The following is a 15,576-nucleotide window of genomic DNA, read 5'->3' as shown; positions in this document are numbered from 1 at the left end:
GACATTATGGAATGAATTACCCACTTCCCTTCATTTAGAAACCTCCTTGGACAAATTTAAGGCTGCCCTTAAAACCTTTCCATCCAAAGATGCATTTGATTAATCATGTCCACATTTCCCAAGGTGCTCAGGATGAGAACTAGCCACTGGATTCACAGGAATGGATGTTCCCTGTTCCAGCCTGTAGAGCACAGCCCTCCCCCTTCTTTTCCCTCTCTTCCCTAGCCCCCTCTTTCTTATCAAATACTGTAGTTCCATTTCTCTTTCTTTGCGTTCCCAGATTCCCTTTGTCTACCCTCTCATGCTATTTTTAGATTATGTAAGACACTCAAATGACCATCAATTGGTGGTATATCAAGTCCTTATTAAACTTGAAACTTTAAATACTCACTAACAACTAGCAGAAAAATACCAGGCACAGGAAAAAAAATCCTACTATTAGTTATAATGATGAAAACATCACAAATCACAGCTGGCAGAGTGACCCAGTTCAGCCAATATATGGGGTGATTGATTCTCTGCAAAACAAAGATTGTGCTAATAAGCATTTGGTTCTCTCAACTTAATTAAAACACTGAATTTTAAGTCTGTTAACAACATTATAATCAGATACAATTATCGTTTTGTTACCTACTTTTACCAACTGAATAAGAAACTGTGGCTATCCTTTTTCTCATAAATCGATAAGGTGAAGGTTAGGAAATACTACTTTAAAAAAAGAAGGAATTTCTTTTCTTGTGGCCAGATAATGATAATTTTCCCTGATGTGCCATGAACAGAGGTATGCAGAAAACTATTGCTATCGATGAAAGTTAGGGTTCTTATAGTTGGCACATCTTTTTTTTTCTTGACTTTCCCTGTAAATATTTAGGGGGATAGTTACTAAGATGTGTTACAGCCATAGTTACTTCAAGATACATAACAATGAGATGCAGATCCTGCAAATGCATTTAGAACCCCTCATTACTATGCAAGTTGAATAGTGTAGCTTTTGTTGAACACTGCAAGCTGCATTATTGCTGGAAAAATAACATTAGTTAAACCAGGAGTTATTTCTCCTAACCAGGAGCATCAGGCCTCAAAACTACAGCATTTTAAAGGGCCCAGGGATTAGTTTGTTCTCTATCCTTGAAGCCCCTCCCCCAATTCAGGTTCCCCTCCTGATATCCCCATCTGATCCTCTTGAAGGGTCCTACTCTCCTCCTAATCCCCTACTCTACTGAAGACTCCCCTAGCCTAACTTTACAAACCCAGTAATGTTCTAGGCAAAGTATAGTGTAGCTAAACAGCCATCTTAAACCATCCCGAAAGTAGAAGCTTTACCAGTAGATTCTCAGTTCTTAAAAAAATCTTCTTTATTGCAGCACTCATAATAAACAAAGAAAATCCAATTTATAGTTCAGTTGCTTAAAGGAGAATTATTGCCTTCTGCACATGGAGTCTGTATCTAGCCACCGCAGAAGCAAGGAGTTAGCCAGAACCTCAGTCCAGCTGAGAGGAAAAGCTATAACACTCAAAAGGGAATAAGGGGGAGAAACTCAGAGAAAATAAATGGGGAATGACTTGGGGAGATGATGAAAAATCTTGATGGAATTATAATAGGAGGGATCAGTCACTAAAACAACTGTTAGTCACAAAAGCATGCTAGGAAGACTGAGCTCTTTTACACAGCCCACAGGGGCAGAAAGGGAGGGCTGGCCCTAGCTCAGAGCTAATAAGGAAGGCTAACAAGGAATAAAACACAGAATACTGTAAACTATAGGGAGGGGGAAGCCCCAAATACACAGACAATGCAATTGAATACAAATAATACTCGTTCTAAATATACATAACAATGCATCGAACCTCCATGAATATGGGAGCAGAATAAATCTCTTACATGGCAGTATGATCCCTAGAGATACTACACCAAGACTAATACTAATGCTAGTGCCATTTTGAACGTGGAGGCAACAGGAACAGGAGTGAATGGGTATCACTTCTGCCCCATACACACTAGACTCCAGGGATTAGTAAAGGTAGGCCTGGGAGGCCTATGAATGAATGATAGGGCTTGGAAGAAAAGCATGCCTAAAATTAGGTGCCAACAGTTACATCAATTCAATGACAGTTGTAGATGTTGTGTGCCCAGAAGTGTGCACAACTTATAGTATTCTGTAAGTTACATATGTATGTCAGGGGCGTGCCCATGACCTGCCCATACTCTGCCCATGTTTATGCTAAACAATTTTGGTGTATATGTTATAGAAAAGCGCTTAGCACTTTATGTGATTAAATGCCAATTAGTGGCACACATCACTTGAGTAAGTGCCATTGTTCCCTCTTGTCTCCAGCACAATTTTGAAAGACATCTGACTCCAATTGCAGTTTCTCTTTAACTCTTTTTGATACCGGGGTTCCTGAGGAAGATTATGACACGGAGCTCAGTAGAGCCACCAGTTGGAAAGTTTTACTATCAATTTGCTGAGCTTCAGATAAGTAGTATTTTAGAGTGACTGTGGTGTTTTATTGGATTAGTGATATTTTTATTTTGGAGTCTTTTTTTGTTTTGGGGGGCATTATTTGCCTTTGAGTATGGTGAGATGTTTTATTATTATTGCATTACACTTTCACATATTCACTACAATGGTTTACTCAAGGATGTATCTGGGCACCAAATGTGAGAGCCTTAAACAGAAGGCTCAGAGTTCTTGTTGCCTCGAGTTCTTGTTGCCTCAATAAACCTTAGACTCATGGGCATCATGGTTTAGGTAACTGAGAGTTATCATTTATTTCACACAATTTAATTATTTCTTTTTATATTGTTACATCCCTTATTAATTGTTTGGATTTTTGGGGATACTAACTTTTTCATTGATTCTGTGTATTTCCTGTTTTTTGCTTTTGTTTCTGGATTATTCCATAACCTGCATGCACAACTGCCCACAGATTCTATATAGAGCACCTAGAGATCTGCGTCAAAATTGGTGCAGATTCTATAACAATGCATATTATTTAACAAGCTGATGAGTGCCAATAACAGCACATAATAAGCAATAATGAGCACTGATTAGCGTATTCTGTATTAAAGTACACTGAACGTCTAAGGCACGCAGACAAAAAGGGTATGGTTATGGGCAGGGAAATGGGTGTTTTGTGGGCGTTCTAAAATTTATACATATAGTTATAGAATATGGCCCAGTGCGTGTAAATCTACATGCCAGGATTTGCACCACGTTCACATTGGTGTAAATGGATGCTCGTAATTTTAGGCACTGAGATATCAACTAAGTGTATTCTATAATTGGCGCCTAAATGTAGGTGCCGATTATAGAATATGCTTAGTCGGCACCGATTTCAGCACTGAATATGATGCCATATGTAGAATCTCTCCCTTGATGCCTATCTTTAGACACTAATTTACAGAATTGCCCTTTATATGATTTACTTGATAAGACAGGATTTTTACTGTATTGTTCAACTGTACAGACTTTTTGCTGAAGCAGTTTTATTTTTGTAATATTTATGCTATTTGTAATTACTATTCCATATGTGAATATGATGAACATCTTTCTAATTAATTCCTTAACAAAAATTGTGTGGATCCTGAATATGTTATACAAATGTAGTGCTGTTATAGCTGCGATAGCAGCTCTGTTAAGTAGCTGAGTTCCTTAGCTCAAGCACAATTCATTTTAGTTCTGCAAGAAAAGACTACCAGTGCATAATAACTGACTGCAGGTGAAATAGATTCTCTCTAAACAACCCTGATTTCGTTTTCTCTGAGCAATTATGACAAATTATGCACCTTTTTAGATGAAACAGTAAATATGCAATTTTCAGTTAAAAAAACAAATGTGTGTGACTATCTCACCCTTCCCACTCATCATTGAGCCCACTGAAACATGGAAATTAGTTGCAGGCTAATTACTAGGGGGGAAAAAAAGCTTCTATAATTATTTTATGGCATTTGGAATTTGGATCACTTTTCTGGCAGAATATCAAATTGTAATTAAAAAAAAAAACTTGTTTGCATTTTTTACACTGCATTTATAAACTCAGATCAAAGCAAAATAAAATTTAATATAAGAGAGAGAGAGAGAGCACTGAGTGACACATGGGGCCCTCTTATTAAGCTGTGCAAAGCAGGTAGCGTAGGTTTTACCACATGTATGTTAATATCTAATATGCTAATCATCTGGCCAGCATGGTAAAAAAAATCTGCACTACCTGTTTAACGTTTGAGTGGGTGTGACTAGGGCAGAGAAGAGGAGTGGCCTGCTATGATAGTAATCGTACGGGTCATTACTGCACGCAGGGAGTCACAAATGCCAATAGTGCAGCTGTATTTACCAACACCTCAAGCAGAGGCAGTAGCTGCAGCCACGCTATCAGCAATCTAGTAGGATGGCTGCTAACACAAGATCCACATCCATTCTCATTATTTGATGCACCCGATACCCCTTGCACATATATCCCTCCATCTGCATACACCCTTTATATATCCAATCTCTCCAGTAATAATCCCTTTGCCCCTAGATATACCTTCATCCGATCTCCTTCACATTTTCAGTGAGCTTTTTTTTTTTTCATGTACTAACGTAAAAGGGCCCATTCTTAACTGACATGTAAAGCAGAATTGGCAGTAAACCTGAACTTGCATATATAACTCCAGCCACAGTTCAAATAGCTATGCACCAACTGAAACACATATTGATCATAGGATCAGGGTACCAGAAGTTTCTCATACACTTCCTCTGCTAAGTTTAAATTTGCTACTCTGTACACCAAGTACCTTTTAGCTATGAAAAAGGGTTGAGACAGCCTCTGGCATCCTCGACTAAGGAATAGCTTCCCATGTTGTTTCTGAGCAAATAAGGACCTCATCTTCACTCCTAAAGTTCCTTTGGTTATCTCTCAAACCCATTTTGTCAAGGTTTCATGGAGTATTTGTGTTTCTTTGGCCATCCCAATGACACTGTCTATTGTAGTCTCTAGAATCTTGGTGTACTGGGACTTCTCCTGTCACTGGGACTTAAACATTTTGGAATTCTTGACAATGCAGCTACTAAAATCCTTGAAAATTGTTCTCGCTTTGTACACATTTCTCCAGTTCTTAGGTAGTTGCCCTGGTTGCCAATCAAACAATGAGCAAAATTTAAAATATTATTATTGGTGTTCAAGGTCTTGATGTTTCAACTAGTCTGCAGATTTACCAACCAGCTAGAGCACTTAGATCAGCTGAGAAAGCATTGTTAAAGGAACCATCTTTTCACATTTTGAGGCTTGAATAAAATCAGGGCTTGATGTTTCAGATTTCAGGACCTAAATTATAGAATGCCCTTTCTTTTTCCTTAAGGAATATTTGAAACATAGAGGCATCTAAGAGAGAATTGAAAACATACTACTACTACTACTACTAATTAACATTTCTAGAGTGCTACTGGGGTTACACAGCGCTGTACAGTTTAACAAAGGACAGTCCCTGCTTAATGGAGCTTACAATCTAAAGGACGAAATGTCAAGTTGGGGCAGTCTAGATTTCCTGAATAGAGGTATGGTGGTTAGGTGCTGAAGGCGACATTGAAGAGGTGGGCTTTGAGTAAGGATTTGAAGATGGGCAGGGAGGGGGCCTGGCGAATGGGCTCAGGGAGTTTATTCCAAGCATGGGTGAGGCGAGACAGAAAGGGTGGAGCCTGGAGTTGGCGGTGGTGGAGAATGGTACTGAAAGGAGGGATTTGTCTTGAGAGCGGGGTAGGAATGTAGGGGGAGATGAGAGTAAAGAGGTAGAGAGGGGCTGCAGATCGAGTGGATTAGTTTAAGCAAGCCTATGGGGAAGATTAGAGTTACTCTAGAGACCCTGTATAAACAAATTCAAACCCATGTTGTTGAAGGAAACTTCAAAGATTTATATTTGCTAGTAATTGTTTGTCATTTTATATTGTGTATGTTTTAATTGTCATCCGCCAAGCATTTTAGATCGTGCAGAATATACATATTGTAAATAAATAAATTCAGATTTGGGTTTTCTAGAGGGAAGACCTCTGGAAATGACTTCTCTTCAGAGTCAGCCTGTCCAACAACCAGCCAGACCCAGAGTCTCAAAGTCTAAGTAATCTGATACCAAAAGAATGGGGTATGGAAGCCAATGGAATGTTCCTACTTGTAAGCTGGCTTGCCCCATTCTTGTCTTTGCTGAAACTTGGGCAGTAGGCTATTATTGCTTATCCCCATGGACACAAGCAAAAGTCATTATCCATTCATACTCAGTCTAAATTCTATTAAACAAATGCCTTTAAATATGGAAAAACATGACTAAAGTTGTGGATCCAAAATGTTGAGAATAGCCGATTTTCATGGGCATAGTCCAAAAGCAAACCTATGTTTGAACTTTTGTTACTTTTTTTTTTTTTTAGTTTTCACATAAAAGGATGGGGTTTGAACTGTTGTACTACAAATTGTTTGCTCTAACAGAATTCATTACAACCTCATTTTGGACTAAATTCTATAAATGGCGCCAAAAAAAATCGGCACTGAAAAACATAGTGCTTAACCAAGGCCCCGTGCTAGGGTTTCTGGCGCCCCCCTGCAGCCTATTAGTCGGCACCCCCTACCCATCCATCTCCTTTCTTCTCCTAACCCCTCTTCTCCCCGCGTCTAGCACCTTCTCTCTCCCTTCCCCTCGGTGAGAGCAACACAAACTCCTACACTTTCATACACTTGCCCCTAGTGCTTTTTTTGTTGGAAAAAAGTTAGTGGTACTCATTATGGGTAACCTTAGGGGGGGATCACTATGGCTTTGCCCCCTATAGTAGCCACACCCACAGTAGCCACACCCCTTTTATCAGCCATGGCACATACTGTATAAACAGACATCGTTGAAAAATATTACACCAGTATAGGAGAAGATACATAACTAGGGAAAGGGTGGATTCAAAATGCAGAACATTTTCACTAAAGCCAAACCTGAAATGACTTTCACACTTCAAAAAAGACATAGAGGGGTTAAGCTGCATGGAGCATTGGCTGCAACCCTAAACAAGGCATAGACTGAGACTAACTTGCACACAGGGGGGATTCTAAATGGCGTGACTCAAATTGCGCACAAATACAGTCATATTCTTAATTTGCACATGCAACTTAATTAGTTAACAAGCCAATCAATGCTGATAGTTACCAATTAACAAGCAATCATTGACACAAATTGGCAATAATTTGAATTTACGCACAGAGCTGTCTGTGTATTCTATAATGTAATGAACGTAAATTTAAAGTCTCATAGTTGAAAGGAGGCGTGGTCATGCCCGTGGAATGGGCAGATGGTTGTTTCTAATATCTATGTGCGTTGTTATGGAATATACTTTGTCCACGAGGAGCATGGGGGATGGGGTTCTTTTGGGGTATGGTGTGCAAGGGGGCCTATGAGGGTATGGGTGGACATGGGGAAAGCACTTATAATATGTTTTTGTGGAAGTTGAGGTTCTAGGGAGGTTGTGGGAAGGGTAGGACCAAAATTATAATTCATCCCCACTAGCCTCTGGGAGCATCGGGCTGCATATGAGGAGCTTGATGTTCCCAGGCAGGAAAAATAGTGCCAACTTTGAGCTGGCATTATTTATTTTTTTTAGAATAATGTAGCTTGTGAATTTCAATGCAGCCTTCAGTACCTTAAAGTACACACAATTTTGCAGTTTAACTTATGTTAAAAGGTACATATTGTATGTTATTCCCTTAGCAACTACCTCCTTGAATTAATGTACTCTGTTCCATTCATGCAGCTTCCTACCGATCTGTAGTTGCTGAACCCCAAATTTATTCCTGCTTAGGCCTGGCAGAAATTAATGGCCAAGAACTACTACAGTAATTCATCTCCCATTAACTTTTTTTTTGAAGCATTTGTCATGTTTTCATACATTTTATCCCCTAGGACAGAAAAGAAAATATAGCTGATCAAAAACTCCTTTACTCAATAATATTCTAAAACTTATAGTCATCTTCCCCTACTCAGGCCACCATTAAGGGGCAGTAAAATGAGAATGGCCAGCATTGGGCTTGTTCTTTAGGGATCCCTATTCTGACTGTAGTAGTACCATTCATAGAAGCCAACTTTTCAAAATGAGTGGGGGTGCTAAACCCAGCAGAAATTACCCCTCCATAAACACAGTTAGGGAGTTTGTTCATCATTGGGATTGTTCAAGCACTCATAGGCTACAGAGCTTGCTCCTATGGTACTGTTTCCTGTCTTCTGCCTGACCTGCGATTTTTCCTTTCTGCAGGGAGTTGAAGTTCCTGAAGTTGATGTAGTAGTGTATGCAGTGGTCAAGAAATACTGTGGCAAATAGTTTGGACACCTACTATTCTGCTTTTCAATCTTAGGAGTCCTTAACTCTTTCCAAGGATAAGCACTGCAAAGTAGATATACAAAATTGAGAAATACTGCCTCTGAGTTTTTCTGCTGGATGTTTTCTTCTTTTTAATTTTGAATAATATGTCTTTAAACTACTCTGAAAAACTATTTTATTCATGTATATTCTGTGAGGATTGCTGGATCCTTCCATTGTGCACACTACAGGGGGGTTGTGTTAATGTGACTTGCTTGCTAATGATGACAAGTTATAGTCTGTGTCTGTGATGTATAGCATCCTGATGTGCTGCTTGATGGATTATGTCATCTAGGCTAAGAAAGAACAGATGAATATTTGATGCCAACTCTCATTTAAATTATATTTCTTGTGGTTGTATTAAGCTTTATATATATAAAAAATAAAATAAAGTTTTGATATTTGTTGCCTTTATCAAATAGACTCATACAATGACTCCCAGTAGCATATAAATATTCTCTCATACATTTACACATATTCTACAGACCAAGTATAAATTTATACATGGGAACTTGGACACTATCCTCCTTATTCTATAAAAAGTCACCAAAAAAACGTATGCACAACTTTGGGCATGTGCCCAATTTGTGTGCATAATTTAATTGAATAAAGAACTAATTAAGGCCAATAATTGGCATTAATTAGATTTAATTGGCATTTGCATGCGTAAATTTAGGCATGGGATCTGTGCCTAAAATTTTCATGTGATCTGAAACAGGGGGCATGGAAATGAGAGGGTCATGGGCATAATGGAATGACAGGGATATGTGCCTAATGTAGGTGTATACATTTGCACCACATTTCAGTTGTTGCAACTGGCCACGCCTAAAGTTAGACACAATTCCTGGACGTAAGCACTATTCTATAAACTGCACCTAACATTTAGTGTGGCTTATAGCACTTTTTTCTCTGCTCAGCGGGCAGAGAAAGAGAAAAAAATACCAGACTGTGCTAGGCAGAAGGGGGGGGGGGGGGGGAGAAATACTGGACCTGTAGGAAAGGGAGAAGGGGATGGGGTGGAGGATGGAGAGAGGCTGAACTTAAGGAACAGGGCAGTGTTCTTTGATGCAAAGCCCACAACTATCTAGCAGCAAAATGTGTTCATTTATTTGTTTTTTAAGCTGCAACTGCACAGCCTTCCCCCCCATAGGTCCCCATAGTAGCCCCGAGGGCTACTATTGTCCCATGGGCCTTGCATTGAAGAACAAATAGATATATACAATGTGAATGACAAAATAATATATGTATTAAAAATTACCCTTCACGCACCTGATGGCTTACAGAGTTGGCTGTCTTCCCATCAGCGATTCAGCCAGGCCTCTCAGCCACCCCAGGGGCCTACCCTCTGCTGCAACTTCCTGTTACTGAGTGGAAGAGATACACAGAGGATGTATGAGAGGGTGGTATGGATGGAGAAAGCCAGACCTTCTGAAAGGTAGAGGAAAAGGAGGGAAGGGTAAGACCAGACCAGGCTCAGCATGAGAGAGGCAGAGATGCAGGAGTCAGGGAGGAACAATGTGAGTGATAGTAGAATGTGAGTGGGGGGAAGTAGGGAAAAATACCAGATGTAAAGGGGGGAGGAAAGGAAGGTAGAGAAAGAGGGAGAAAGAATAGGTTGGGCCAATCAGAAGAGAGAGAGATAGAGTTTTTGGACTCAGGGAGGGAGGACCACAGTGAGAGATGCTGGCTTGCAGGATGTGGGGGATGTGGAGTATGGGAGGAAGGAAATAGAGAAGGAGGAAGCTGGACATTGTGAAGAAAAGAGGTAGAGCACAGAAATGCTGGAAGGGGAGAAAACGTAGAGTCAGAGACATAGGGTAATGCTGGAAATGAGGAGGGATAGAGATACAGAGGGGTGATGCTGGATGGAAAGAAAGGGAAGAGAGAGGGAGGAGATGGTATACATGGATGGATAGATGGAGGGGGAGGAGCAGGTGGAGATAGCTCACATGGATAGAGGGAAGAAACAGAAGAGAGACAATGAGATGCAGTTGCATGCTACAGTAGTGTAGCCAGAGTTTAATTTTTAGATGAGCCTGGAGGTGAACTGGGTGGGCACAGGCCTCGCATTTCCTCTCCACCTGCTACCACCCCCCCTGCCCGCCGCATTTCCTCTCCATCCACCCGCCACCGCCGCATTTCCTCTCCACCCGCTACCCCACCACCACCGCGACAGCCCCCCGTACATGGTCAGTTCTGGTCATTTTTACTGACCTGAAGCGCCATTCTCCCTCCAGCACTGGCGATTCCCATAGCCAGCCTTCTGCCAGCGCGCGTCGTCGGAGCCTCTTCTCAGGTGCGTCCCGCCTACTCTGCAACTTCCTGTTTTCTGCAAAGTGGGACGCAAGAAGTTGCAGAGTAGGCGGGACGCACCTGAGAAGAGGCTCCGATGACGCGCGCTGGCAGAAGGCTGGCTATGGGAATCGCCAGTGCTGGAGGGAGAACAGCGCTTCAGGGCAGTAAAAGTGAGCAGACCAAGTGGATGGGGAGAGTGGGCAGAAGAGGTTGGGCGGGCCTGGAGCAAAAGTGGCTGGGCCTGGGCCCGTCCAGGCCCACCCGTGGCTACGACCCAGGCATGCTAGAAAAGTTAGATACCGGATCAGCATCTGGCAAAGTGGTGGTATGGGAACCACCACTTTGTAAAAGGGGCCTTTAGTGGCAACAACAAATTGAGAACTTCCAATAATTCCAGACAAATCTAGAATCCTATTTTGTCTCTTCTGATCTTTTCCTACACTACAAGATTCCTTCTGTCTACAAGGAACACTTTAGTCAATGGAGGCAGTAATTATTTAGAAATTTGAAGGATCTCCTGGAAATATTTTATTACCATGCCCTTAGCAGATACCAAAGAAGACTTAGGAAGAAAAAATAGCCAAGACATTTTTTTTTAGATATCTTAAGGAGTCTTTTACTATGATGTGCTAGCATTTATAGCTGCGATAGAAATCAGCTTGTGCTAAATGCTGAGACACCCATTATATTCCTATGGGCATCTTAGTGTTTAGCACCATCTGATTTCTAGCGTGAGCTAAAAACGCTAGCGTACCTTAGTAAAATACCCCTTTAGTGATAGGAGGTAAAAAAGACAATGGAAAAAGTCAGAAGGATGCTTGAGTGCATTGGGAAAGGAATGGTCAGCAGGAAAAAGGAGGTGATGATGCCTCTGTGTAAGTATCTGGTGAGACATCATTTAGAGTACTGTGGGGCCCTTTTACAGAGTGATGGTAAGTCCAATGTGGGCTTACCACTCGCTATTCCAGGGCTACTGCCAGCCCAACGTGGCCGCTGGTGGTAGTTCTGGGTCAAGCGCATTCCATTTCCAAGGGGAAAATGCCTGGAAATGGTTAGCATAGCGGTAATTGGGCAATGCCGCTTATTGCCTGGCTACTAACGGGTTACCATGGGAGTCCTTTCTGCCACCTCAGTAAGCGGCGGTAAGTGATGCCCACTGCATGGCCATGTAGTAAGAGTTTTCTTACCATGTGGCCATTTTGTTTATGGGGCTTTTTACCTGCTGCAGTAAAAAGGGCCCTGGTGCATGGGAAAAATGGCCCCCACCCACTATTACAGGGTCCTTTTTTTCTGCAGCTTGGTAAAAGGACACCTGTGTAAAGTTCTGGAGACTGCACCTTCTAAAAGATATACACAAGATGGAGTCAGTTAGCTATTTTGTCAAAAAGCATTTGGGGCCAGAATTAAGATCTCAATATGTATACTTTGGAAATAATGGCAGGAGAGGGGAGGTATAATAGAGGCAAATACCTCCATGGCATAAATGTACAGGAGGCAAGTCTCTTTCAACTTAAAGGAAGCTCTGAAGTGAGGGGCATAAGATGAAGGTGAAAAGGATGAGACTCAGGAATAACCAAAGGAAATACTTCTTCACTAAAAGGGTGGTGGATGTGTGGAACAGCTTCCCTGTAGAGATGGTGGAGATGAAGACTGTATCTGTATCCCTGGATTTGGTATGGTCAGCTATGGAAGACTTGGGTAAGGTGCTGCCTTGCCAATGGTAAGAATGGGCAGACTAGATAGGTCACATGGTCATTGACTGCCTTAATTTTTATGTTTCTGTATTGCTAAGACAATGTATACATTTATAAATCTAAAATTTTATCTTCTATTAAAGTTCTCAATCATTTCCACATTTTGATGTACTAAATTTTAATCTTTAATAAGCACAACATGACACTCTTTCAAATCCCCAACAGTCTTGGATTCAGAGGCAGAGTAAGATGATGGATGGCACATTGTGAGTGCCAAACATTTAACTATCTAGTAATTTTTTCCTTTTAAAAGCCATGCTTACCTTGGGCCTTATGGACCACCACATTTTGCACTCAAGTCTGGCAAACACCTGGGGATACACTGCTGGAAATGCCAGAGGAGCTTGGAGTAGAGACAGCTTTCCCTTCATCAAAGACCTTGTTGATACCAGGCAGAGGGCAGCCACCCATTAATCCAGCCTCTGGAAGAGCTGTTTCTCCTGGTGCAGCTGTACTGGTTGAGGTAATTGGAAGTGCTGGCATCATGGCTGAGTAAAAGTCTCTGGTGTTTTCTGGGCTCAAGATAAGTGAAATGAAGAAGTTGAAAACTCCACAAACTTTTACATTTTTCCTGCATCAACCTTCTCTAATATCCTTGGACTCGATAGTCAGCTATTGAAGAGTTGGGTAAGGTACTATTGTCCCAATTTACATTGATTGAATACATAGATACAAGGTGTTTCTTCAAAATTAAACCACCATGAACAGGAGTTAAAAATGTTAACAATCATATCCAGGTACATGAAACCAAGACAGAATTACCTTTTCAGCATAATTCTGCCTTGATGAAGGATTGTCAAATTACTCATATCAAATTTGAAGCTATGGAAAATGTCTTAAGAAATAAGAATCTTTGTTTAATAAATTTCCCTAAAGTGGTGAATATTTTACCTAAATAGATGTTCAGGAAATATCTGGTGAAGTTTTAAAGATGTCTTATACCTCAATTCCATCAATATCTATTCTAGAGCAAATTATTTACCTATTAACCAACATCATTTCCACAGCATGAGGTTTCAGTAGATTCACTTGATCCAGTACTACTCATGATAGATATGGGTTTAACAAAATTCTTGGAAACATCAATTGAATTTCTGGAAGGTATTCCTTCTACTTCAATTGTAACTTTATCTTTTATTTCTGATTGGGATTGGATTTTGAGGACATTTCTCTCACATAAAGACCTTAAGCTCTGTGGACTTGAAATTGGAATGTTTCCAGACATAGCTCACTCTACTCAAAAGAAAAAGCTAAGAAACTAAGAGGTTTTGGACCCAGGGAACCGGGTTTGATTTCCACTGCTGCCTGATGGTCAGCAGTGGGTTGAGCTCCTGGAGAAGTAGGTTCAATTCCCTCTACGGCTCTGTGTGACCCTGGGCAAGTCACTTAGGGCATGGGTTCCAAAACCTGGTCCTGGAAGCCCCCAGCCAGTCAGGTTTTTAAGATACCTACAATCAATATTCATGAGAGATATTTGCATGCATGACCTCCATTGCATGCAAATCTCTCTCATGAATATTCATTGTGAGTATCCTGAAAACCTGACTAGCTTGGGGTGCCTCCAGGACCAGGTTTGGGAACCACTGACTTAGAGCCTCTTTTACAAAGGTGTGCCAGCATGTTCGATGCAAGTTAAAAATTAATGTGCGCTAAACGCTAGGATGCCCATTATATTCCTATGGGCATCTTAGCATTTAGCACACATGAATTTTTAGCACACTCTAAAAATGCTAGCGTTCCTTTGTAAAAGACTCCATAATGTGAGTGTAAGTGGTAATTGGCTCTCCAGCATCCTATTAAATTATTATAAAAGGCAGTTGCCGTAGCCACCATTTTTTTAGAACAACATTATGGCAGGCATCTTGTGATACAAACTGTATATTCTTCTTATAAATTGTAATTTTTTATATTGTTACTATATAAGCTGCATTGAGTATGCCATGTGTGGGAAAGTGCGGGGTACAAATGTAATAATAATAATAAAAATAATAATAATAATAATTTAGGTGATTTTTGCTACAAAAGGGTTTTTTTTTGGTTTTAGATATGACCAGTGCAGTTTTAATAATTTAGGTCTTCACCCAGATAAAGCAGTTAACTTAATGCCAAACGAAACATGGTCTGTGTTGGCAGCAGATCTGGGAATGAGAGCTCATAACAAGTAGCTAAGTTCATGTTCTCTTAATCTATTTTTCAATTATGGTACATAGGATAAAAATATATAAAGATATATAGTTTAAAAAGATATTGTAAAAAAAAATCTTAAGACCAACGAAGAGGCAGGAGAGTTGTGAGCAGAGTAGTTCATGAAAAAAGTCGCTACTGAGGTCAATTACCATAAGATATAGCAATTGTGAGTGCTGAGAGTATAAATTTAATTGTTTTTATGTGTGGCTCCCACTCTTTATTATGGAAATATTCTGACATTTTAAAGTAATTTACTGCAGGTTAAAAAGCACTACCACAGGGCAAGCTCAGGTGTCCCGTGGTAGTTTTTGCATCTACGCATGCTACCCATAGAAAAATTAATGCATGGCCATTATTGGCAAAATAGAAAAATTGGCAATTTCCTGGCAGCCCTAAAAGTTGCCTTAGCATGGTAAAGATTCACACTGGGGGTAGTGCAGACCACTGTGCATGGGTTTTATTACTAGCTAACCTGGATTTGATTGAGAATACTACATTTTTGTTGGTTTAAGTCATTAATTTTGAGGCCAAAAAATGAGGCTGAGAGGAATACCTATTCAGGTGAATAAAAACCTATGAATAAAAACTTTTGAAATTCAGGGTCAAAGCAGAAGCTGTATGATAAATAAGGTAAAAATGGGCACAGGGAGGGCAATTTTCGCTCATTTGCAAACAGAAAGAAGGTATACTGTATATATATTAAACTTACAGATGTATATTTCTAAATGAAATTTCTGCATATAATTTCACATTTTTACTTGGGGAAACATGAGTTAATCCATATTAAAAGCTTATATTATTTCTTTCAGGTAATATGGGCCTGTCCAGCTTTAAGTCATGTTCCTTTCCTGCAGAATGAAGATGTAGCCTAGTGATTACTGCAGTGGGCTGATAACCAAGGAAAGGAAACCCTGGTCCTTTCTGGCTACTGGCAATTTCTAGCAAGTCTTTGAGGTTGGCATAGGAATCACAGTTTGTCA

The sequence above is a fragment of the Microcaecilia unicolor genome, chromosome 5, assembly GCF_901765095.1.
Source record: "Microcaecilia unicolor chromosome 5, aMicUni1.1, whole genome shotgun sequence".
NCBI lineage: Eukaryota > Metazoa > Chordata > Amphibia > Gymnophiona > Siphonopidae > Microcaecilia > Microcaecilia unicolor.
Note: the sequence above shows the minus strand (reverse complement) of the source record.